A 26,325-nucleotide genomic window follows, 5' to 3' on the forward strand; every position below is an offset into this window, starting at 1 on the left:
CTGAGTGAACGAGTAGCGGGAGTGACCAATGAAGGGCGACTGGCTGCGTAAGACCGGGAAGGCAGCGGGAGTCGGGTGATTTGGTGGTGGATTCCCCAGCTTGTGCGTCCTGGCCGTTGGGTGAGAACCAAGTCTCGGGCCTAGAAGAGCGAGCGACCGAAGCCAGAAATCGGGAGGCCTCCAGACCCCTGTTGATAAGTGAATGAAGGACAGCTGAGAGAGCGAGCGTCTCACCTGCTGCAGATCCCAAACGGGAGAAGCAGGTGAGACGCTAGAGTAAAAGAAGCACAGGACGTGCCACTTTTTTTAAGAAGACTGCTTCCTGCATTGCGTTTTAACTTCATTTTTAAAGGATTGTTTTTTGTAATTATTTTAAACCTCCACAATTTCACTGTTTTTATGGATTATTTATTTAATGAAGACTAAACCACTACACTTTAATTGAACACTTTGTTTTTGTTGTTTTGACTGTTTTAATAAAAGCACTTTTGCACTTTTATACACCATCCCCTTGCTCCATTGTTATTGCCTCACTGATTAGCTCATCTCGGTTATAACTATCGATGGTGTAGGGTTCAAGGGCTCCATAACAGCGGATGGGAGCATGCAGCAGAACCCGCATCGTCATAAGCTGCCTCTTGGTTCATGTACAGGTTCCGCGTGAGGATGATTAGATGGTCTGGGATTCCCATTCTTCTCAAAGTTATCTATAATTTGTTGTGATCCACACAGTTGAATGCCTTTGCATAGTTGATAGTTCTTTAACTTTAACTTGAACTTGAATATGAGCAGTTGGTGGTCCATTCCACAGTCCGCTCCCAGTCTTGTTCTCACTTTCGAAACTGAACGTCTCTATCTTCTCCTTACACAGATCTAGTAAATCTGGTTTCTCTGCATCCCGTCCAGTGAGATCTATGTGTACAGTCTCCATTTACAATGAAAAAAGGGTGTTTTGCAATAAATAAGTCATTGGTTTTACAAAATTCAATCACACGTTCTCCGGTGTCATTCCTATCTCCAAGGTCTGTATTTCCTAACTAGGCATTCTTCTTCCTTGTCTCCTACTTTTGCAATCCAATCACCATTGATTATTAATAAGTCAAGACTGGAAATTTGATCAATTTTAGCATGCGGAAGTTGGTAAAAATCATCAATTTTCTCATCTGTAGCCTTGGTGGTTGGTGCATACATTCACATAATAGTTGTGTTGTTTGGTCTTCTTTGTAGTCAAATAGATATTAACCTGTTACTGACAGTGTTGTTTTTCAAGATATATCTTAAGATGTTCTTCCTGACAATGAGTGTGATACCATTCCTCTTTGACTCCTCACTCCCAGAATAGAAGATTGTCCGATTGAAAATGACCAAAGCCTGTCCATCTCAGCTCACTGATGCTGAGGATACTGATGCATTCTGTTTTACTTTGTAACAAATTCCAATTGCCCACATTAATGCTTCTCGCATTCCAATTCCCTTTTATTAATGGGTGATTGCAGCTATTTCTCTTTTTGAGTCCTGAGTCATTTTGAGTCATGTCACATCAGCAAATGAAGCTCCTGAAATATTAGGTTTTATTCCATTCACGTTATTTCAGTTGACTCTACTTTGAGGAGGCAGCTCTTCCTGAGTTGCATATTGAGAGCCTTCTGACCTAGAGGGCTCATCTTCCTGTACTATATCGGACTGTATTTCATTGTTATATTTTCAAAGGCTAGTTTTTCTGAAGCAGATTGACACATGATTGTTCAAAGTCTGTTCTTAGTCTGGAATCTCCCCTGGAACTTTTCCACCTTGGGTGACCCTACTAATATTGGAAATACCAGCGGCATAGCTTCCAGCATCACAGCAACACACAAGCCACCACAATATGACAAATGGTGAGTGGTGAGTAGAAGGCACTAAGACAAAGTAAATTGTTTGGTATCCCATTGGATAATCGATTTAAAAAAAAAGCAAGTAGAGGATTTGTATTATACATCTTGAGTTAGTCTATAAACTATCATTTGTCTCAGTTCCTCTTTTGCTGCCATCTCTGGGATGCAAAACTGATTCAAGTGATCTACTCTTTGATATCATGTAAAACAATTAGGTTTGTGATTTCAATCTTAAAAATTTGCAGTTATCTCTAGGCAAGAAAATCACATAAAAAAGGAAACATAAACAATTCAGAAGAAGCTGTCTCTGTTTGCCAGTGGCACAGAGCTCTTGGGATCAATTGGGATATTAGTGACACTAAATAAATTACACTGTTATTTTCCTCATTAGCAGAAAAAAACTGTTCCTTCAGCTCTATAAACTAATACAGAAAACAGTGTATTAGACTCATGTTCAAAACAGAGTTGCCCTTGCTACTAGTGTAACCAAGATTATGTCTTTGAACGTGCTTAGAAGAAAATGGTTGCTCCAGAGCTAATATACTTAATGCATTTTGGCATAGTTTTCTTTTATTTATGTGTACATTATTTCTGTCAAGTAAACTGAATGTTAAAATATTCATATCAGCGCACACATTTAAACTGGCTACTATTTGAAATGATTTCCATTATAATCTACATACAGTGCTGTACATATTTAAAAAAAAACTTTGAATGCTTTACTTATAAATCAGCTGAGAATACAGATATGAAGATAACATGCAACATGATAATCTACACAACCTATATCCTTTACACAATCGTAAAATATAAACTGTGTGAACCACCATGGGCACTCAGTTATACCCATCTTTCTGATCAAGTGATGCTTCTCCTATAATGTCCTTAATTATTTGAGTGAATTAATTAAAAGAGTGGATGGATGAACAGTACTTGTCGTTAAATATTTGTGCAAAGTGGTGCAGAACTACAAGTACCGGGGGTTTACTTACAACAAACTGGACTGGTATGACCACACAGTGCCACAGTACAAGAAGAGCCAGAGTAGACTGTACTTTCTAAGGTGAGTTTGCTAAGGATTGTGATTATTCAGGAAGAACATGTTTTACTGATGTACTGTAGTCATGTACACCCACACTCACTTATTCTGGATTAGTTTCAAGTGACCAGAGAATCTAATACATATGCCTTTTGGATGAAAGATTAAACTATAATTTATATTTCAGGTGTTTTCACAATAACAGATTAAAATAAAACAAATTTAAAAAGGCATATATTTAGAAGCAAATCAATTAAACTAAAACTGTAAATGTATAATGTACTAAATGTGGTGCAATAGTTAACAGTGTCAGCATCCTGGGTTTGATTCCTGTCTGTGTCGCTGTCTGTGTAGAGTTTGTGGAGTTTGCATGTTGTACCCATAACAGTATGGGTTTAGTCTCTAACACTTTAGTTTTCAGCCAATATCTTCCAAGACATGCATGTTTGGTTAATTGGTGAAAATAAACTAACTCAGTGTAAGTATGTCTGGGTGTATACATGTGTATGCCCTGTGATTGATTAGCATATTTTTCTATTCTGCAGTATAGGCTAGAACCAATTCTGTATTTTACAAGTTTTAACTTTAAGGTAAAGCAAAATTAAACCTTTTAACAGCAGATGGTGCCATTGCCAAATTTTCTCAAAGCAGAATTTTCAAAGCAATAATCACCTAAGAAGGGACATTGGTACATCACAGGCCATACTTAGTCAATCTAGGCCAATCAAGTAAAAACTGCCAATTAACTGAATGCAGCAGCTTTAGGTATATGGAAGGAAAGTAAAGAACCCATAAGGGAACATGCAGAAATGGATGAATCTCACAAATATACTGTAGATTGCTAGTGCATGTGCAAACAATTGAATCTAGTTTCCCAGAACGTTTGGCCTATAAGTGCGAGTGACACCACACTTTAATCATAATTTGTCTTTCCTAATTCCTCATACTAAGATGTAGCACAATGGCAAAGCAAATACTACTTATAGCACTTTCACATCAGTTTAGTTCCTGGCTGGGGTACTTTTGTAAGGAATGTTCATGGCTTTCCCCTACAGTATCCAGTTTTCACTCTCTTCTTTAAGACATTAGATTGATTTTAAAATCTAAGTTAGCCAGATAAGGGTGTATGAGAGTGTGCCCTGTGATCAACTGGCATCCTTTCTAAGGGCAGGTGCTTGTCTTATGTCCAGCAGTGCTAAGACAGGTTCTTACTATCCATGTTCTGTTTAGTAAGCTTCAGATATTTTATGCATGACTCCTGTTTATATTACACATTTGTGCAATGCTCCTTAAGGTTTCAGCTTAAATGGAACTATATGAATAAAATGAATGACTGAATGAAGACAATTCTAGGCGAAACTCTGCTTGAAGCATCGCGACCAAAGGATTTACTCTTTGTAACATGCCTTTCACGTCAATCAAATTACTTCATTCTAATATTATTTAACTCTTGTGATATAGATACCAGCATAATTACACTGTCAGTTAATATCAGAATACCTGTATTATGTTAATTATTACAAGAAAAACAAACATATTGCAGATACTGACAAAGCTATGTGAATACAGCATTACTCTCAATTATTTAATTTTCTTGAGCCAAAAAACATATCTGAATGCCATTCTAATGTTATCTTACTTTAAATAGTTACTCTATTGTTATAATTGTGTTTGGTTTCAAACTATTGGCATATAGAAGAAAAGTAAATGCCTTACTAGGATCAATATTAAATAACTTTTATACAATCATTAAAAGGAGCGGAATCACCTGAAAGTTTTAGTAGTGGAGTGAGGACATCACACCTATCTCAGACTTAAATATGCACTTGTGCCTCATTGTTGTGGTGTAGGTATTGTAATGCACAATACTGGGTTACAAGAAAAGTTCTTACAACTAATTCACAAAGCAAATCATTTAATTTACCAATGCTCTAGGTGAACAAATACAAAAACTGTAAACCTAAGTAAACACAACTTCATCTATAAAAAAATCACCAAAATTAATGTAAATGAGTCCTGATAAACATTTATTATTTAGAGGTCTATACAGAACTATAAAGACTATTTTTCTCTTCTTCTTCTTCTTTCGGCTGCTCCCATTAGGGGTTGCCACAGCGGATCATCTTTTTCCATATCTTTCTGTCCTCTGCATCTTGTTCTGTTACTTCCATTACCTGCATGTCCTCTCTCACCACATCCATAAACCTTCTCTTAGGCCATCCTCTTTTCCTCTTCCCTGGCAGCTCTGTCCTTAGCATCCTTCTCCCAATATACCCAGCATCTCTCCTCTGCACATATCCAAACCAATGCAATCTTGCCTCTCTGACTTTGTCTCCCAACCGTCCAACTTGAGCTAACCCTCTAATGTACTCATTTCTAATCCTATCCATCCTCGTCACACCCAGTGTAAATCTTAGCATCTTTAACTCTGCTACCTCCAGCTCTGTCTCCTGCTTTCTGGTCAGTGCCACCATCTCCAACCCATATAACATAGCTGGTCTCATTACCATCCTGTAGACCTTCCCTTTCACTCTTGCTGATACCCATCTGTCACACATTACTCCTGACACTTTTCTCCACCCATTCCACCCTGCCTGCACTCTCTTTTTTACCTCTCTTCCACAATCCCCATTACTCTGTACTGTTGATCCCAAGTGTTTAAACTCATCCACCTTCGCCAACTCTACTCCCTGCATCCTCACCATTCCACTGACATCCCTCTCATTTACACACATGTATTCTTTCTTGTTCCTACTGACCTTCATTCCTCTCCTCTCTAGAACATATCTTCAACTCTCCAGGGTCTCCTCATCCTGCTCCCTACTATCGCTAAAGATCACAATGTCATCAGCAAACATCATAGTCCATGGGGACTCCTGTCTAATCTCGTCTGTCAACCTGTCCATCACCATTGCAAATAAGAAAGGGCTCAGAGCTGATCCCTGATGGAATTCCACCTCCACGTTGAATGCATCAGTCGCTCCTACCGCAAACCTCACCGCTCTCACACTTCCCTCGTACATATCCTGTACAACTCTTAGTACTTCTCTGCCACTCCCGACTTCCTCATACAATACCACAGCTCCTCTGGAGGCACCCTGTCATATGCTTTCTCCAGGTCCACAAAGTTGCAATGCAACTCCTTCTGACCTTCTATAAACTTCTCTATCAATATCCTCAGAGCAAACATTGCATCTGTGGTGCTCTTTCTTGGCATGAAACCATACTGCTGATAGACAGGAGCAGTATGTGTCCAACCTCTCATACAACTCATCATACACCTTTTCTTTAGCCTTCACCAGCTCTTTCTTCACCTTGCGCCTTATCTCCTTGTACTCTTGTCTACTTACTGAATCTCTCTGACTATCCCACTTCTTCTTCGCCATCCTCTTCCTCTGTATACTCTCCTGTATTTCCTCATTCCACCACCAGGTTTCCTTTTCCTCCTTCATCTGTCCAGATGTCACACCAAGCACCCTTCTTGCTGTCACCCTTACTACATCTGCAGTAGTTTCCCAGCTGTCTGGTAAATTTTCACTGCCACCCAGTGCCTGTCTCATCTCCTCCCTAAACTCAACCTTGCAGTCTTCCTTTTTCAACTTTCACCATTTGATCCTTGGCTCTGCCCTCACTCTCTTCCTCTTCTTGATCTCCAACGTCATCCTACAGACCAACATCCTATACTGCTTAACTACACTTTCCCCTGCCACCACCTTGCAGTCTACAATCTCCTTCAGATCAACTCTTCTGCATAGCATGTAATCTACCTGTGTGCATCTTCCTCCACTCTTGTACATAACCCTATGTTCCTCCCTCTTCTTAAAATACATATTCACCACAGGCATGTCCATCCTTTTGGCAAAATCCACTACCCCTTGACCTTCTTCCTCTGACCTTCTTCTTCTTGTTAAGAGTAAATTTCGCACAAACATTAGGAAGTTTTTCTTTACACAAAGAAAGATAGACACTTGGAATAAGCTACCAAGTAGTGTGGTACAGTAAGACATTAGGAACTTTCAAAACTCGACTTGATGTTTTCTTGGAAGAAATAAGTGGATAGGACTGGCGAGCTATGTTGGGCTGAATGGCCTGTTCTCGTCTAGAGTGTTCTAATGTTCTTCATTCCTCTCCTTGACACCTACCCGTCACATCCTCATCTCCACTGTTCCCTTCACCAACATGCCCATTAAAATCCTCTCCAATCACCACTTTCTGTCCCTTGGGTACACTGTTCATCACTTCATCCAACTCACTCCAAAAATCTTCTTTCTCACCAATTGCACACCCAGCTTGCGGTGCATATGCACTAACTACATTCATCATCACCCCTCCAATTTCCAGCTTCATAATCATTACTCTGCCTGACACTCTTTTCACCTTCAAAACACTCTTGACATACTGTTCCTTCAGAATAACTCCTACCCCATTTCTCCTCCCATCCACACCATGATAGAACAATTTGAATCTACCTCCAATCAACCTGGCCTTACTTACTTCCATTTAGTCTCTTGCACGGACATTATATCAACCTTCCTTCTCTCCATCATATCTGCTAATTCTCCCCCCTTACCAGTCATACTGCCAACATTCAAATTTCCTATCCTCAGTTCCAGTCTCTTTACTTTCCTCCTCTCCTCCTCCCTCCAAACACATCTCCCCCCACTTCTTCTCCTTCTTCTTCTTTGGCCAACAGTAGCCTAATTTCCGCCAGCACCCTGTTGGCGGTCGTTGTTAAACCGGGGTTTGACCGATCCGGTATGGAAATTTGTATTGTTGTCCGCATATTGATTTGGCAAAATTTTACACCGGATTCCCCATTTATCCGGGCTTGGGACTGGCACAAAGAAACACACTGGTTTGTGCATACCCTATGGCTGGGTTGTAAAGACTATTTTTCTACTACTTAAAACTTTTGCCCACAGTCTTTTATTACAGTATTTACATAATGCATCTAAAGCAAAGAAGTATGGTAGAATTCTAACAAGAAAATTACAAAATTAAAGTTAAAGGGTTGTGAGTGGTACTTAATAATTAAGCTAGGAAATAAAAGTGAGGAGTAGGTGTTGATGCTGCCACTTTAACTGTTTGTCATTCTCAAGATAAAGATTTTTCAGGTTCACCAGCAGTGAGGCATCCTAAAATCATTCACTCAATACACACAATTCAATTCCAATCAATGAATTATTTCACTTCTGTAGATGGCATATTTCAAAAATCCTCATTATTGCTGTGCCATAACAATGGACATTAACACTTAAAGAATCAGTCATTGTCTCTGTGTTATTTACAAGTAATTTAGAAAAAACTATACAATTTCATTTTCACTTAAATTTATGAGAGTTTCTTGTAACAAAATATTTTAAGCTTATTATGTTATATTTGGCTAACACCATTATATCTGGCAACTTACAAGATGAGAATACATTACAATTGTTTACATACATTTTTAAAATCAGAGCACAAATAAGTCAAGTGACTTCCTCTGTATTATATAGTGAATTAGAGGTGGTAACTAATCAGAAACCTTCTGGATTAAAATCAAAGGCTTAGCCATCACACCACAATAAAGTATGAAAGACCAGAGTTGTGAATGAGCAAATATTTTTAAAACTACTGTATCCACATGACCCTCAATGCCTCAGTAATTGACAGCAGCAAGTATACACTGCCATATGAAATCTTTCTTTGGCAGAATATATTTGAATGCCTTAGTGTGTATTTTACATACAGTATATTGTATAACAGTATGACTGTCATAATCAATCCACTCTACTTACATACTAATCCTGCATCATCTATTAGGAAAATACTATGAGATGCAGTTTATCTCAAAAGTATCAGGTGCAAGACTATCTAGCCCAATCTGGATAGCACTCCAGTCTATAGCAGGTCACACTCACATAAATATATATACTCTCCCATTTAAACTTGAACATCTGTGGGAGAAACCTAGAATACCATGAGAAAGCTCATTTGCACAGAGGGAGAGAATGCAAACTTCTGGAAGCACTGGGTGCAAATCAGTAACCAAATCTGTATACACATCTAGTCCATCACAGGCTACACTCATATACATGTCGATAGTGGATCAGTTTAGAATGGCTAGTTAACCTAACACTAATGTCTCTGCAACAGGAGTACCTGGCATTAGGTGCCACCTGGCATAGAAAGAACTTGTAAACTGAACACAGACAACAACCATCCATGGGTTTCAAATCTAAGGCTCTGGAGTTATAACCACTCCGCTTTTGGTGCCTAAATATGCATTTCCAAGCTTCACAGTTATCATCTGTGTGGCAAATATGCATTCATGCAGACAAATTACTCAGCCACGTGTATTGAAGGATTGGCTGTAGGCATCTCCCAGGTGTTCTATGGGAGTCTAAGACCACGTCTTACACAGTTCAGCTTCTCATTTTGGCTGATTGCATCCATTTGTTGCTCAGCTGAGATGGCAAGCCCAAGGGGCCAGAAGCTGTCAGGTGGATATCCTAGTGTAAGGGAACTGCATGATCTGGGCTGACACCAGGGGAATGTTGGGAATCTCACAGTGGTAGACAATCTTTGCACTGCACATACTTTACTTTATCCTTCAGGCAGTCTAACCTATGGTGTGCAAAAAAAGATTCAGAAAGTGTACCAGAATCAAAATAAGACAGCCTGCTATATTAATGATACAATGATATTAAACACAGTATATCAATGTATTGATAAACAAAATTACAAATAAAAAAACCTCAATTGACAAAGTTGTAATTTAAGCACTTGGTGAAAAATATTTTACTGGTTTTCACGGTAAACAAATAAAATGGCACAGCTGAGGATGTAAAGATATAGCTGGTCTCACAGTTAAGGGCTTCCCTGTTTAATGCTGAAACACCTTATGGACTTAGAGCTGGCTACAGGGGAGAATTTAAAATTGGTAACAGAATGAAATTAGTGCTATCATACATTTTCTGTGCATAATTTACAGTTATCAAAATTTCCTGTGCAGCGTCGCTAAAGTCTCGATTAAAGCAGCACATTCCACTTTTATATAGCGGCATGATCTTACTACTTGAAGCATATATTATACATGGTGCCAGAAATACCTAAACATAAACATTATAAACATACAATAAGTGTTTCTAGAGCAAGAAAGACACTCCACATTTGTTCATTGATTTGTAATGAAAAATGCACAGTAGAAAATAGAAATAAATGACTGACAGGCAGTAATATAGATAGATAGATAGATAATTGTTTGAGGAACCGGGTATCTCAATGACAAGATTTTATCTTTTTAAATGTTACTTCTGGAAGGCATACAGTGAAAGCAGAGGACGGCACATAGGCAGGACTGCAGTGGTGGGATTACAAATTCTAGAGTGATCTGTGATTTGTCATGACTACATACTTTACATATTTCTTTTTTATGAACAAGACACCTAAATGATACTTCTTTTTCTTTATCACCTAATTTGGACAGTCTCTATGATCCTTCTCTACATCACAGCATTAAGTAGCCTTTTCGAGTTATGGCTGTCTAGATGACAATTTCTCACAAATCTACATCTTCACTTTTTCTTTCTTTACCCCTCAAGACTGAGAGATCTTTCTGAATGTTTTTCGGCTTTCAATCTGTAGCTCACAGACAACACAATGCTTCGGTGTTCAGTTAAAAACAGAGGACCCCATATATAATCTCCTCATCAGCTGTAACACCATTAGTTATTAAAAAGAGGATCTTGGGAAAGAATAGGCTCTCAACAAGGAGGTAATCCACTTATAATCTGGCAAAAAAAGAAGATGAAGTCATGGGAGATTTTGCACATTATTCAGTTTTAAGATCTTATTTCACAAATCTAATACTGTCCTTTAAGACAGAAATTCAAACCATTAATGTCATAACAGCGGCACTAAAGTCCCCTTTCAGTTCCTCTGGAAGATTTTCACATTCTTCTCAATGTTGTCTAAATATATCTTCAATCAAGGTCATTACATTCCAAAGGTACTAATGTTTATTGTATTAAAATATTTGTAAAAAGATGCAAAAAGAAAATTACACTAAGCTGTTGCTCTCTTATGTCATGCTAAATTCAAAAACCAGAATTATAAACATTCTAAAGAAAGTAAACCTGTCAAGAACACTCTATTTCTCATGATGGATTTGTAAAAAATAATGAGTGGCACAATAGCAAAATGGTTGGCACTTTAGCCTCTTTCCTATATATATCTACAGTTGATTCTCGGCATGGCCACCAAACACTAGTGACAGGGGGTGGCAAAGTGGTGCAATTGTTAATTTTGTTGACTCATGAGTTCAGTGTCCTGGATCAAATCCCTCACCTAGTAACTGTCAGTGTGAATTCTGTATCTCCCACCTTTTCAAAAGATATATACATGTATACTTTGTGGCACCGGCCGGGACGCCCAGGAGGACCAGAGGAGGGCTTGTACCTCCTCCAGACCGCGAGGGGGCGTCCGTCCTGGTTGCGCTGGTGGCCTCGGGTAGGGGACATGGAAGCCCAGCCCTGTAGGGGCCCGTGGCCACCGCCAGGCGGCACCCCACTTCCAGACCATCATCTACCACATCCGGCCGAGGCAGGAGCCCGGCCGGGACGCCCAGGAGGACCGGAGGATGGCCTGTACCTCCACCAGACCACGAGGGGGTGTCCGCCCTGGTTATGTTGGTGGCCTCGGGTAGGGGCCATGGAAGTCCAGCCCTGTAGGGGCCCGTGGCCACTGCCAGGCGGCGCCCTGCTGCCTGAACAGCCCTGGAGCCCAGCACTTCCGCCACACCAGGAAGTGCTGGGGGGAAGACGACAGGGGACACCCGGATGGCTTCTGGGTGCGCAGCCGGCACTTCCGCCACACAAGGGCGTGTCTGCGGAGGAGTGCCGGGAAGCAGCTGGAGCCCATCCGGGTTCCCATAAAAGGGGCCGCCTCCCAGCAGTCGGGGCGAGAGTCGGGTGGAAGAGGACGGAGCTGAGAGAGAGAGAGGAAGGGAGGCAGCCAGGAAGGCATTGAACTTGTGAGGCCTGGACAGTTGGGGGAATCGGTGCAAGAGGCACTGGGGTTTGAGCACAGTTGTGTAAATTTTGTAAATAAACAAGTGTGTGGTGGAACCAACGATGTCTGTCTACCTGTGTCCGGGTTCAAGTTCACAGCTTGTATGTACATTTTTTGATCTACAGTAGTTCAGGATTACAGAATACATTGTAAGAAGAAGAGACATGAGCCATGGCAAGGTTTGGGGCAGCCACCCGTTTAATCCGGTTTCCTGGCTGCAAAAGTAACCGATTCATCACAGTCAAGTTTACTCAACAGAGTCCAAAACAGAACTGCCTGCCAGAGCAAAGGCATGAGGCTTTATAGGACGGAGGGCGGAAGTGATATCGTCCTCTGTGCCGGAACAGGAAGTGACATCGTCCTCGGTACCGGAAGTGACATCGTCCTCGGTGCCGGAAGGGATGTGTCCTTCTTCGAGGTATCGGCTCCTGGTGGGATTTCCCAGGAAAGACCTGTAGAGAACTCAGAAAGAGTGTCAGCGTACCCCGCCCCCCCCCGGGCAGATGTATAATCAGTCCTCTCTAAGCCCTTCAGCTGCCTCCCATGCACACGTGTCTGACAACATATACACTAGTAAATGATTTTTAACATTTACATACTCCTAAAAAAACTGGTTTATTTAAGAAATTTAAACTTCAGCATAAAATCTTTACTAACAACAATTAGTGTAACTTATTTTATGAATTTACGTAATGATAAAATTGACAATTTCAGATTGTAAAAAGTGACCTTTGAACTTTACACTGTATCCTGTACAAACAGCATATTAACTTTAACTTAACCAAAGAGCAGGAAATTATGATCTTTATTCCAAAATAAAACCAACCACCTGTCCATTAGACTCAGTACTAGCAAACTTGGTGGAAATTTCAATTAACTTATTTAAAGTCTCCCCTTTCTCACGTTTTAACAGATTTCTTTTAACAGGCACAGCACCTAATGCACTGAAATTGGCTTTGGTATCCTGCACTAGCAACTGGTTCACTGAACCACCAGTACAACATCTTATTTTATTTCAGTTTATACCATTACAGAATTTAGTATATACATATGAAATGATAGAATGTCCCATAACAGTGAGGGAGACCAATTATAAGTAGACACTCACAGGCATCAGAGGTTCATATCTCTCCATTATTAAAAAAACTTCTTAGGAGGGAGACTAGGGAGACGAGACACGATCTTCTCAGAAGACAATTTGACGTCCCACGAGATAACATTTAAAACAAGTTCACGGACATCTAAACTAGCAGTTGTTGTAATGCATTTGGTAGACAAACTTCGTGTGCTCCCAGCTCTTAAATCAAAGAAAAGCGACAAGCAGAACAAGCAGCTCACCAGCAGGAGCAAGCCACCAGATGTTCTGACTACTTAGCCCTAGTGTGCGTTCACCCCCCCACTAACCCCCCCCTTTAAAACACAAGCGGCAGAGACACAAAGTGGCAAAAGCGCAGCTCCTGTACAGTTTTTTAAATGAACGCGCAGCTCACCAGCAGCAGCAGCAACAAGCCAGAAGATGATCTGACTGCTTCAGCTTAGCGTGCGTTCAGCCCCCCTTCACAATGCGAGTGGCAGAGACACGAAGTGGAAAAAGAACAGCTGCTGTACAGGCTTTTAAATAATTGACGTGCAGCTCACCAGTAGCAGCAGCAGCAGAAAGACAGCAGCTGAATGAATGGCATCTCCTTAGCATGAGTATACAGGCAATTTTCAATTTAGTGCCAAGTGTCTTGCAGTATTCATAGCATAACCTCACAGAAAAAAATGCAATGGCGCCTAGTCAGGAGACTACATTTATTAATTTAAAAATTGTGTTTTCATCCTAAAGGGATCTCTGTCCATACAACATCTTTTTTACAAATTTATTTAAGTATCTCTGCTCACTAAAATGACTGAAATCGCATATACATTGTAGGACAAAATAACTAATTCAGTTGGTTTAAACCCGTAGATGTGTAAAAATGCTTGTTCAGTCTTAAAATCATTCCTGAGTGCTGTGAAATCCTCATCATGGGAAATTATGGTGTACTGAACATTGACAGTACTATATTTAACATCTGATATTTAACTCTGAGGGCAAAATAATGGAACAGTACTTATTATTACTGTCTCATAAATCCAGACGTTCAGGTTTGAATCCATCCTCAATAACTGTCCGTGTGATTGCTGCCTTGTCATGTTTTTGTGAAGTTTTAACAAAATCCTCATGTCTGCATAGATTTTAGTCCATGTACCTTGGTTTTCCTCCTATATCCCAAACACATTCTACTGATTCTTCTTGTAGAGAAATAAACACAGGTCACCCATCATATTAAATCTGTTTAGAAGTGACATACAAACTGAACACTAAACGTCACATTCATTTTGAGAGGTGTGGTTAGAAATTTATAGAAATATAAATTTTCCAAAAAACATTACTTTCTATAGGAAACATTTTACCTCAACAGCAACCCTTCTTATGATGCAAATGTGTGCTAAATTATTAAGGTAATGTTCAACTTACTGTCACATAAAATAGTGTTGTAGTGTTTTTTCCTCTTATGTTATTGCTAAAAAGGTGCTATGTGATAAAAATAAAATAAAACAGAAATTCACATTCTGAAAGTCATGTTCAAAAAAGAGGTAATGTGATGCCTCAAGCTAAAACCAAGGCATATACCAAAATGATAAGGCTCATAAATACTTTTCTAGTGTCTAGTATCTTTCATGATCTTCTTCTTCATCTTCTATTGGCTGCTCCCATTAGGGGTCATCACAGAGGATCATCTTCTTCTATATCTTTCTGTCCTCTGCATCTTGTTCTGTCACACCCATCACCTGCATGTCCTCTCTCACCACATCCATAAACCTTCTCTTAGGCCTTCCTCTTTTTCTCTCGCCTGGCAGCTCTATCCTTCACATCCTTCTCCCAATATACTCAGCATCTTTTCTCTGCACATGTCCAAACTAGCACAATCTCGCCTCTCTGACTTTGTCTCCCAACCATCCAACTTGAGCTGACCCTCTAATGTACTCATTTCTAATCCTATACATCCTTGTCACAATCACAATCCTTGCAGTATTGTACATGTATTGTAATTAACTGTATATATTTTAAAATTCTACTGAGGATGCTATGGCAGATAAGCTAAGGCCAAATGTCAGCTGGAACTGGATCAGAACAACATTTCTTTTGATACAACAGAGCTCTTATGTCAGTACTCTTTAATTGCTATGTGCAATTCAATATGGCATACCTCAAGATTCAGTGCTGGGACCGGTTCTATTATCACTTTGTATGTTTGAGGCATGTCATTCCAAAACACAGCATTAATTTTCATTAATTTTAATTGTAATCCTTTGTATTTCAGAAGAAATCAAATAGCACATCTTTAATTCTATTAACAAACTCCTTCAGTCAGGTAAAACATGTGTATGGGTAAAAATACTTGTCCTTACATTCAGATACACATTCCTTCATAAGTCTAGAGATTCTGGTCGAGGAGGAGGCCTTGGAATAATTCATTGTAACAAAATGCAAATCACTTCTAAAAATTTAGTCGACTTCACATCCTTTGAGGCATTCGTTTTGAATATTAAAACAGATTCCAACACAATTGTAGTGCTAATCTACAGACCACTAGGGCCATGTTCATTGTTCATGACTGAATTTGGCAACCTTTTATCTGATTTGGCTATAAATTATGATCTCGTAGTATTGATAGGGAGATTTTAATGTACACATTGATGTGGAAATTGACACTTTTAGCAAATGTTTTACTTATTTGTTAAATTCAGTAGGATTTTGTCAGATTGTCAAAATCCAACTTATAATCATTACTACACATTAGATTTGATTATAACTTACAAAGTTGAAATTCAAAATTTAAATATTACTGCATTAAATGAAGTTATTTCCAATCACTACTTAATTACATTTGATTTGGTTCTGCCTTTACCAATACACTCACAGATTAAAACAAACAAAATTAAACTGTGACATCTAGATTGTAATTCTGCTTCAAAATTTATAAATACTTTGAGTAAGTCAAATGTAATTGTGGAAAATCATTTTGATCAGTTAACATCAAATGTAAATATGTAAAACAATTTAGATCAGCTAATAGCACATTATAATGTGACCTTCAGAGTTGCTCTGAACGCAGCAGCTCCCCTTAAAACAAAAGTGATCAAAACACATAGAAACTCTCCCTGGTTTAACGAAAACACTCAAGATCTTAAATTAGAGTGTAGAAAACCGGAACAAAGATGCTGAACAACAAAGCTGCTGGTCTTGTAAATTGCATGGACAGAGAGTGTTAAAAAATATAAAAAAAGCTCACTCAGACTACTATTCTACAATAATTGATAGGAATAATAAAAATCCTCGGGTATTGTCTAAAACAGTGGCTAAATTAACAAATGGGAATTCAGATCTACAGTGCAAAATTCCAACAGATATTAGCAGTTCAGACTTTATGAACTTCTTTAATGAGAAAATTAAAAATATAAGATCCCAGATCTCAGCATCACAGTGCAAACCACATACTTGCTTGGCAGAACCTGTCTCACATTGCCTTCAACACTTTAGAAATGTAACTGAGCAGGAAGTCTTGACTTCAATTTCTAAAATGAAACCAACTACTTGTTCCCTAGATCCAGTGCCAACAAAACTAGTAATAAGTGCAACAGATGTTCTTGCAGCGCCTATTCTTAACATTATTAATACAAACCGGATTCCAAAAAAGTTGGGACACTAAACAAATTGTGAATAAAAACTGAATGCAATGATGTGGAGATGGCAAATGTCAATATTTTATTTGTAATAGAACGTAGATGACAGATCAAACGTTTAATCCAAGTAAATGTATCATTTTAAAGGAAAAATATGTTGATTCAAAATTTCACGGTGTCAACAAATCCCAAAAAAGTTGGGACAAGTAGCAATAAGAGGCTGGAAAAAGTAAATTTGAGCATAACGAAGAGCTGGAAGACCAATAAACACTAATTAGGTCAATTGGCAACATGATTAGGTATAAAAAGAGCTTCTCAGTGTGGCAGTGTCTCTCAGAAGCCAGGATGGGTAGAGGATCACCAATTCCCACAATGTTGCGCAGAAAGATAGTGGAGCAATATCAGAAAGGTGTTACCCAGCGAAAAATTGCAAAGACTTTGCATCTATCATCATCAACTGTGCATAACATCATCCGAAGATTCAGAGAATCTGGAACAATCTCTGTGCGTAAGGGTCAAGGCCGTAAAACCATACTGGATGCCCGTGATCTCCGGGCCCTTAAACGACACTGCACCACAAACAGGAATGCTACTGTAAAGGAAATCACAGAATGGGCTCAGGAATACTTCCAGAAACCATTGTCAGTGAACACAATCCACCGTGCCATCCGCCGTTGCCAGCTGAAACTCTACAGTGCAAAGAAGAAGCCATTTCTAAGCAAGATCCACAAGTTCAGGCGTTTCACTGGGCCAGGGATCATTTAAAATGGAGTGTGGCAAAATGGAAGACTGTTCTGTGGTCAGACGAGTCACGATTCAAGTTCTTTTGGAAATCTGGGACGCCATGTCATCCGGACCAAAGAGGACAAGGACAACCCAAGTTGTTATCAACGCTCAGTTCAGAAGCCTGCATCTCTGATGGTATGGGGTTGCATGAGTGCGTGTGGCATGGGCAGCTTGCATGTCTGGAAAGGCACCATCAATGCAGAAAAATATATTCAGGTTCTAGAACAACATATGCTCCCATCCAGACGTCATCTCTTTCAGGGAAGACCCTGCATTTTTCAACAAGATAATGCCAGACCACATTCTGCATCAATCACAACATCATGGCTGTGTAGGAGAAGGATCCGGTACTGAAATGGCCAGTCTGCAGTCCAGATCTTTCACCTATAGAGAACATTTGGCGCATCATAAAGAGGAAGGTGTGACAAAGAAGGCCCAAGACGATTGAACAGTTAGAGGCCTGTATTAGACAAGAATGGGAGAGCATTCCTATTTCTAAACTTGAGAAACTGGTCTCCTCGGTCCCCAGACGTCTGTTGAGTGTTGTAAGAAGAAGGGGAGATGCCACACAGTGGTGAAAATGGCCTTGTCCCAACTTTTTTGGGATTTGTTGACACCATGAAATTCTGAATCAGCATATTTTTCCCTTAAAATGATACATTTTCTCAGTTTAAACTTTTGTTCCGTGATTTATGTTCTATTCTGAATAAAATATTAGAAGTTGGCACCTCCACATCATTGCATTCAGTTTTTATTCACGATTTGTATAGTGTCCCAACTTTTTTGGAATCCGGTTTGTAGTTCATTATTGCAGGGCACAGCACCAGATGCACAAAAAGTGTCAGTCATTAAACCATTACTTAAAAAGTCAGACCTAGACCCACATATACAGTACTTAACTATAGACCCATTTCAAATTTACCCTTTCTCTCTAAAATACTTGAAAAATTAGTCACCAATCAGCTTCAGTCACACCTTACACATCACAATTTATTTGAGAAATTCCAGCCTGGTTTCCACATTGGTTATAGTACAGAAACGACACTAATGTGTGTTGTAAATGACATTCTGATATCCTCTGATGAAGGAAAATCCACTGTAATTATGTTGTAAGACTTAAGCTTAGCGTTTGACACCAGGCTAGAAAATGATGTTGGGCTCACAGGCACTGTGCTCGCCTGGTTTAGTTCTTATTTATCAAATCGTTTCCAATACATACAGAAATGTGCTGTCAGTACTCCATCATCATACAAAGAAGTGAGATATGGTGTCCCGAAGGGCTCAGTACTGGAACCTTTATTGTTTTCACTTTATATTCTTCCACTGGGATCTATTACTAGAAAACATCATGATAATATTCACTCATACACCAATGACACCCAGTTATGCCTTTCTTTTAGATCAAATGAAGTTTCTCCAATGTTGTCTTTAATTAGTTGTGTTAGTGAATTAAAGCAGTGGATGGATGAGAACTACTTGTCTTTAAATACAGAAAAAACAGAGATGTTAATCAATGGAGGAAATGATGCTGATCACAACAATATTTTGTCATCATTTAACTCGGTTGGAATCACCATTAATTATACTGAATCAGCCCGCAATCTAGGAGTTATCTTTGACTCTAGCATGTCATTTAAAACACACATTACAAAGTTATCCAAATCATGTTTCTTCCATCTTAAAAATGTTGGGAAATTAAGGCCCTTTATAAATAAGCAGGATTCTGGGAAATTAATTCATGCATTTATTTCTAGTAGGATTGACTACTGCAATGCGGTGTTCACTGGATTCTCAAACTGTTCTTTATATAGCTTCCAGTTAATCCAAAATGCTCCTGCAAGAATTACTACACGAACAAGAAAATATGAACACATAACTCGAATTCTTAAATACTTACATTGGCTCCCGGTTAAGTTTAGGGCAGATTTCAAAATCCTTTAACATATAAAGCCTTAAATGGCCAAGGTCCAAATTACTTATCTGAGCTTATCATGACTTACAAACCAGAGCGCACATTAAGATCTGAAGATGCCGGTCTGCTTATGATTCCAAAGATTTATAAAATAACAGTGGGAGGTCCAAACTGTGGAATGGTCTCCCTGCTATTATAAGAGATGCCCATTCAGTCTCAGCTTTCAAATCCTGGCTGAAGACTCACTACTTCAGTTTAGCATATCCTGACTAGAACTACTGATTAATTGTACAAACTGCATCTTTGTTGTTAGGCATTAGCACCAAAACATGAGTAATATGATAGTTATAATTTGTTACTAACCCACACCTATTTTGTTTCTCTTCGCGGTACTGAAATGTGGCACTTGGTGCCACTGCCCACCTGCCAAGTTGTTTTGCCTACCTAAGGTAAAGTCATCTCTGATGGAGGATTGCTGGAATTGTCGGGTAGAGGGATCCTTTCAGCGAATTGGCTGGCCCAGCGCTGTCTCAGCTGTGGAATGGCCAATAGGTGGATGCAGCTTGATGGCTGAGGTCTCCAGGACTCTAAACAAATTCAAATCCTATTATGTGATATCATCTACTGTTAAATTATGCCCTGTACTTGTAATATTTTTATTTTACTATTACATTGTATTGAGGATTACTTGTGTTATGTTCTGTGCATTGTGTTTTATTTACCCCACTGCACGGCAACCCTTCCTGGAAAGGGGTCTCTCTTTGAACTGCCTTTCTCCAGAGAGTCAAGGCTGTGGGGCTGTCAAGAGGCAGTGCCAGTTAAAGCCCATTGCTGCACTTCTTTTGTGATGTTGGGCTATACAAAAAAAATTGTATTGTATTGTAATTTTGCAAATGGTGAGAGAATATTGGCACCATTTAATTAGAATACATAAAGGTTTGAACTTCATCTTGAATTAATCCATAATCCATACAAATGTAGACTTGTTGTCCAGTACCACACTCTTGAAATGGCCATTATCTGCCGCAGCCAAGTGTTTGGTGGGCATCCCCTTGGCCTGGTCCAGCCACTTAGGTCCTCAACCAAGAGGATCTTTTGAGCGGAATCACCCTGACACTGACGCTCCCCCATTATGCAGGTCATGTGCCTCATTCAGGACTCTGCGAGCTACTGCGCTTTTGATACAAAGTCAAACCAGTGGAAGCCAAGGACTCTCTGAAGAAACAGTACAGAACGAGTCCAGTCTTCATCTCAGGTAACAGAATAGCGTCCATCAAATAAAGTAAAATTTTATTCCATTTTTACTTAAGAGTGTGTGAACGTCTCCCGGGCACAGACAGGCGGACATGTTGTTTTCCACCACCACACGTTTATTACAATTATTTACAAGTGCACACAAACCCCAAGTCCCCAAAGTCCTGGAGAACACACAATGCCTCCACTCTTCAGGCTGCCTCCACTCTCCTCTGCTTAGTCCTTCTTTCACCCGACTCCAGCCTTGAATGAAGGGAGGCGGCCCCTTTTATCCTCACCCGGATATGCTCCAGGTGCTCCCTGGCAATCACCTGTCGACACGCCCCTGTGTGGCGGAAGTGCCGGTTGTACTCCCGGAAGCATTCCGGGTGTACCTGCTACTCTTCCCCCCAGCACTTCCTGGTGTGGCGGAAGTACTGAGGTCCAGGGTTCCCAAGGCATTGGGGCACCCCCTGGCGGTGACCACAGGCCCCTAAAGGGTTGGGCTTCCATGCCCTCAACCCATGGCCCCCAAAGCAACCAGGGTGGCAGCCCACACGTGATCCAAGGCGGGTGCAGGGCGCCCTCTTCCGGTCCTTTATGGCGTCCCGGCTGGGTCGTCGCCCCTGGCACCTCTGACAAGTGCTAGTAACAACCTAAGCATAATACCATACTATATCAAGATTTATTCTTAGAATAACATATATGCAGCCCCAGGCATGAGCAGCTTCCTTAGGCCAAAGAGGAGAAGAATCTCAAACAAGTACCTTCTGCCTTGAGTAAAGATATTCACCCTTTTTTTGGTTGGTTTAAAGTAAAATATTCAGACTAACAAAAATTTACCCATAATTAAATTATACAACAGCAGCACATAGTGCAGGGGTTAGCTCTGCTCATGGATTCTGCATCCCACATTCCAATTATGTACTCTGTCTTTGTCAGTGCTGGGTCTGCACATTCTCCTCATGTCTGCATGGGTTTTCTTCTGAGGATGCTTTGCTTTTCTGCTCACAATCAAAGAAGTGTGTGTTACGTTAAATATCCAATTAGTGTTTGTTTTGATGTCACTACACTGGTTACCTGTGTCATTTAGAATTTACTTTAAAATACTGCTTATGGTTTATAAAGCCTTAAATAATCTTGCTCCATCTTATATATCGGAATGTCTGACACCTTATATTTTAAATCGTAACCTTAGATCCTCAAATGAGTGTCTGCTTAGAATTCCAAGACACTTTAAAGAAGTAGTGAGGCAGCCTTCTGCTGTTATGCACCTAAAATCTGGAATAGCCTGCCAATAGGAATTCGCCAGGCTAATACAGTGGAGCACTTTAAAAAACTGCTAAAAACTCATTACTTTTACATGGCCTTCTCATAACTTCATTTTAGTTTAATCCCGATGCTCTTTATATTCAATTAATTATCATAGCTATTTATGGTGGCTCTAAAATCTGTACTAACCCCTACTCTCTCTTCTGTTTCTTTTCCCGGTTTTCTGTGATGGCGACCTGAGCCACCACCACCTAATCAAAGCACCATGATGTCCTACATTGATGGATTAAAAGCCAGAAGTCTACATGACCATCATCATCAAGTTCTTCCATGAGAACCCTAAATACAAAGAGGACTGTTTAATTTATGTTAGGTAGAATGCCCAGAGGGGGCTGGGTGGTCTCATGGTCTGGAATCCCTGCAGATTTTATTTTCTCTCTCCAGCTGTTTGGAGTTTTTTTTTTTTTTGTTTTTTCTGTCCTCCCTGGCCATCGGACCTTACTCTTATTCTATGTTAATTAGTGTTGTCTTATTTTAATTCTTACTTTGTTTTTTCTCTTTTATTCATCATGTAAAGCACTTTGAGTTACATTATTTTTATGAAAATGTACTATATAAATAAATGTTGTTGTTGTTATAGTGGGTGTTTGTTAAGCACTTTGTCTAAAGTTTGAAATCCTGGAACAGCAAAGCCTTCTAAGACTATGACTTTATTAAAAACATACTGCTGTGAGGTTCTTACTGTCAATGGGAAAGATAACAGACAGAATAAAAATGCACAACTTATATTTCCAAGACACCTACTAGGTGCAGTGCAACAGTCCAAGGTGACAGTATTTGGCTGCAGTACAAGACGGTATGTACAGTAGACAAAGCTTGTGAGGCCTCTTTGTGGCAGTGGAGTGTAACAAGAAATGCCTTTTGATCATTTGATGTTTTCAGCATCTGTAAATGTTTTGCTTTGGTTTATGAATGGAAAATCTGTTAAATTCAGTGGTAAAATATATAAAAAGCTTTACATCAGACATACCAGAATTAATATAAGTGCACCATATATTTGGAACAAAAACAATGACATTGCTTGTAACTTGCTTAAGATTTCATAAACAAAGAAAACTTATTTTTTGTTTACATTTTTTTTTGAAAATGACAGAAAATTAAATAAATTCTGAAATAATTGAACTACACTCCACCCAAACTGAGGAAAAATTGTTATGCAACCTTTAGTAACTGTAAAATAAAGGGCACAATATACAACCAAATTACAGACTCTGTGAATGACTGTGGTATAGTGAAAAATGAACTCAGGCTATAACCGACTGAAAACTATTTGGACATGTTATTCAGGGATCTTTTCATTCTTTTCATGCAATATTTAGAATCTCCTCTCTTTCCTTCTGATCCAAAGTGGGGCTACTATGTGTCAAATACTATGACCAGAGAAATAGATTCTATGTGTGAAAGTGGCTCAAGATTTATGTGTCCATTTACAAAAAGAAGGTTGTTTTTTTCACTCTTGCTTATCTTGAACTGCCTGTTATGTAACAGGTACAGTATGTAAATTTTAAAATTTCTTATACACCTTTAGCACAGTTCTTTTAGGGAAGATTTTGTTGACTTGCACCTGCAGTTTTCATATCATTCTGCTTAACCAGAGTAATCGAATCCCTTGAAAAACTGTAGCTGACAAGAGTTCAATTAAAACAGGAGATAACATAGCGTTACATACACTTATGAATGAAATCCTGAAGAGGGATAAACCTCATTTCCCCCTGATAAAATATAAAATGAACTAAATAAACTAATAATGTACTTGGATGTGTGTTTTATTGCTTAAAACTACTTCTTAGTGGAAGACTGAATAGACCTTTTTATAAGAACTTAAATCTTTTTTTTAATGTGGCTTTCAGTTTGGACATCTTTCCATCTTACAAAATACAAAAATGAATGCAACTTGATGTTTAATTTACTTCTTGTTCACACTGTATTCTTCTGGTCATAGTCTTGTATACCTTCCAGCTTCAGATGCTCTGTGAGGCACTCATATAGAAGATTCTGCTTTATTCTGGGAACTGAGTGATTTTATCTGACAGAGATTAATAGCTATCTGAGACATATGGTTGAAAACTGTCAGTCTGATGTTACTTTGCCTGCAGTTACTGACAAGCCTGAAAGATCTGCCAGGACAAGTTCAGCAGACAGTAAGTCAGGGTGGGCTCTCTTGGTTTTCATAACGTCATCACTGCCTGCCCTCACTTCCACCTTATTACAGATCTCAGTACTGGTGTGCCTTTTTTGTTGACTGACTGCTTAACCTGAATATTACTCTAACTAAGCTATAACCAGACATAACATATGGCTGAAATTGGTCATATTTTGCCAAAAGGGATGAACTTATCAATATATATGGTAGTCATGATGGAGACAAAAAGAATGTATACCTGAGACCTCAAAAGAAATACCAATCCAATAGTGCCAAACAACTGTAAAAGTGTCAAGTCAGTAAGCATGTTATACAGTGAGTGTGAGTACAAGTTCATTGAGTTTTGTCACCCTATTGCAGTTCAAAGGCTGAAATCTACTGATATTTTACTTTAGCTCAATGAGTGTCACTACTGCATTAAAGGGCACATTGACCACTTGGTCCCAAGTTTGCATCTAAGACGCTGGTCAAGAAATTACTGTACAAAAAGAAAGTTCATAAAGGCACGTACCAGAGACACGGTTTCCTGCAGCAACCTCATGACATCCAACCTAAATATGTACTACAACACCATAGTGTTGTGTAAAGGACTTGCAAACATGGCTTAAAGTGTATAAGGCCTCCTAAAAGTCTTATACATCAGGCCATTACCTTCACCAATCTGCCCAGAGAAGTCTTCACCCCAGGCAGCCAGCCCACAACCTCTGTCGGCAGGTGGTGTCCTGCACAGGCCCAAAAATGAGGAACTGTCTTTAAAAGCAGAAAGTACTTGAAAAGTCCCAAAATATGCAAGAATATCTTCCTAGTGAGAGGAGTTGTAAAACCAATGGATAGATAAGACAAGTTCAAGCAAAAATTTTTTATCAACAAGAATTTATTTATATAAAGGTGAGAAAAGTACAAAAAGCAAAAAAGGCAAAATAAGAACAAAAAAATTTTGATTACAGAAGCAATTTAGAGAGAACAAATCTCAATGCACAACCAGTAACAAAATCTGAAAACAGAAGAAAAAACAGATAAACAATCAAAGACAAGTAATATTTACAAAGACTCTCAACCACAGTAACAAAGATGCTAGGTTGGTTCCACCCACAAAACACAAAGAATGGTGGAGCATTTAAAAACATAGTACACAAAAAAACAAACAAAAGTCAAATCTTAAAAGAAATTACATAAAGACTACATACAATTACATATTATCTTCACTGACTTTGTTCACTACTTCCCCTACTATACATGTTACTGGCTTCTTCATTTCCAATTGCACAAATGATGAAGACTATACAACCAAAACTCATGTTTCTCATTTACCTTCTTTTTTCAGTGTGGAAATTGCTTTTAACTTCCGTTTGTCCTTAGTGGATGCATGCTGATACAGCCCTACCTGTACACTTACTTTTCATTATAATATTATGATTTACGAATTTGTGATGCAAGCTCTCTGAATTATCCAAGGACTCAATGCTGAGCACTTGGATAATGTCCATTCTGCTTTGTGAAGCCAGTTCTTCAGATTTATATGTGACTACTTTAAAGTTACTCAATGTTCAAATAAAATCTTCTTAATACTATTAAACATTGTGCTGAGTTATACCTTACAGCTTAATGATGATAATTAATGCATCCGCCCAAAGCAAGTTAAAAAACATTGATTAAGAGTGATAAAGTATGCTACTACAACTTTTCAAAGTGAGGATTCATGAGAAGGAAGGACACAGTTCTATATCAGCACTGGCCTGTGGATGATGGATTACATTGAATTGGAACAGACTAGAGCATCAAACATAAATTGCAAAATGGACTTGGCTGGAAAAGCTAAGTTGACATGTCACATAGCAAAGTTAATACAAATATAAATGTATAAAGTTGTAGCTGTAGTCAGAAATAGAATGAAGGTAAAATACACAATTGATGACCAAAATCTATAAACCAAACCAAAAGACAAAATAACATAAAACCAAACCATAACATAATTAAAAGCCAAAGACAATAAAAACATAGGAATTCAATGACTTAGCTCTTCGAAAAATGCAAATAATCCTCTTAAATTTTTATGCTCTGTAGTTCATGTGACTGATGCAAACTTTGTGTTACTATACAACTCAACAACGCTGAACTAGCATCAAGTCACATATGGGTCACAGTCATACTGTACAAGAGAGATACAGTAACAAATTTAGCTATCAATCTGGATCTGGATTAAAATAGCCAAGTGCAGATTACCTCTACAGAAGGATACCAA

The sequence above is a fragment of the Polypterus senegalus genome, chromosome 12, assembly GCF_016835505.1.
Source record: "Polypterus senegalus isolate Bchr_013 chromosome 12, ASM1683550v1, whole genome shotgun sequence".
Lineage (NCBI taxonomy): Eukaryota > Metazoa > Chordata > Cladistia > Polypteriformes > Polypteridae > Polypterus > Polypterus senegalus.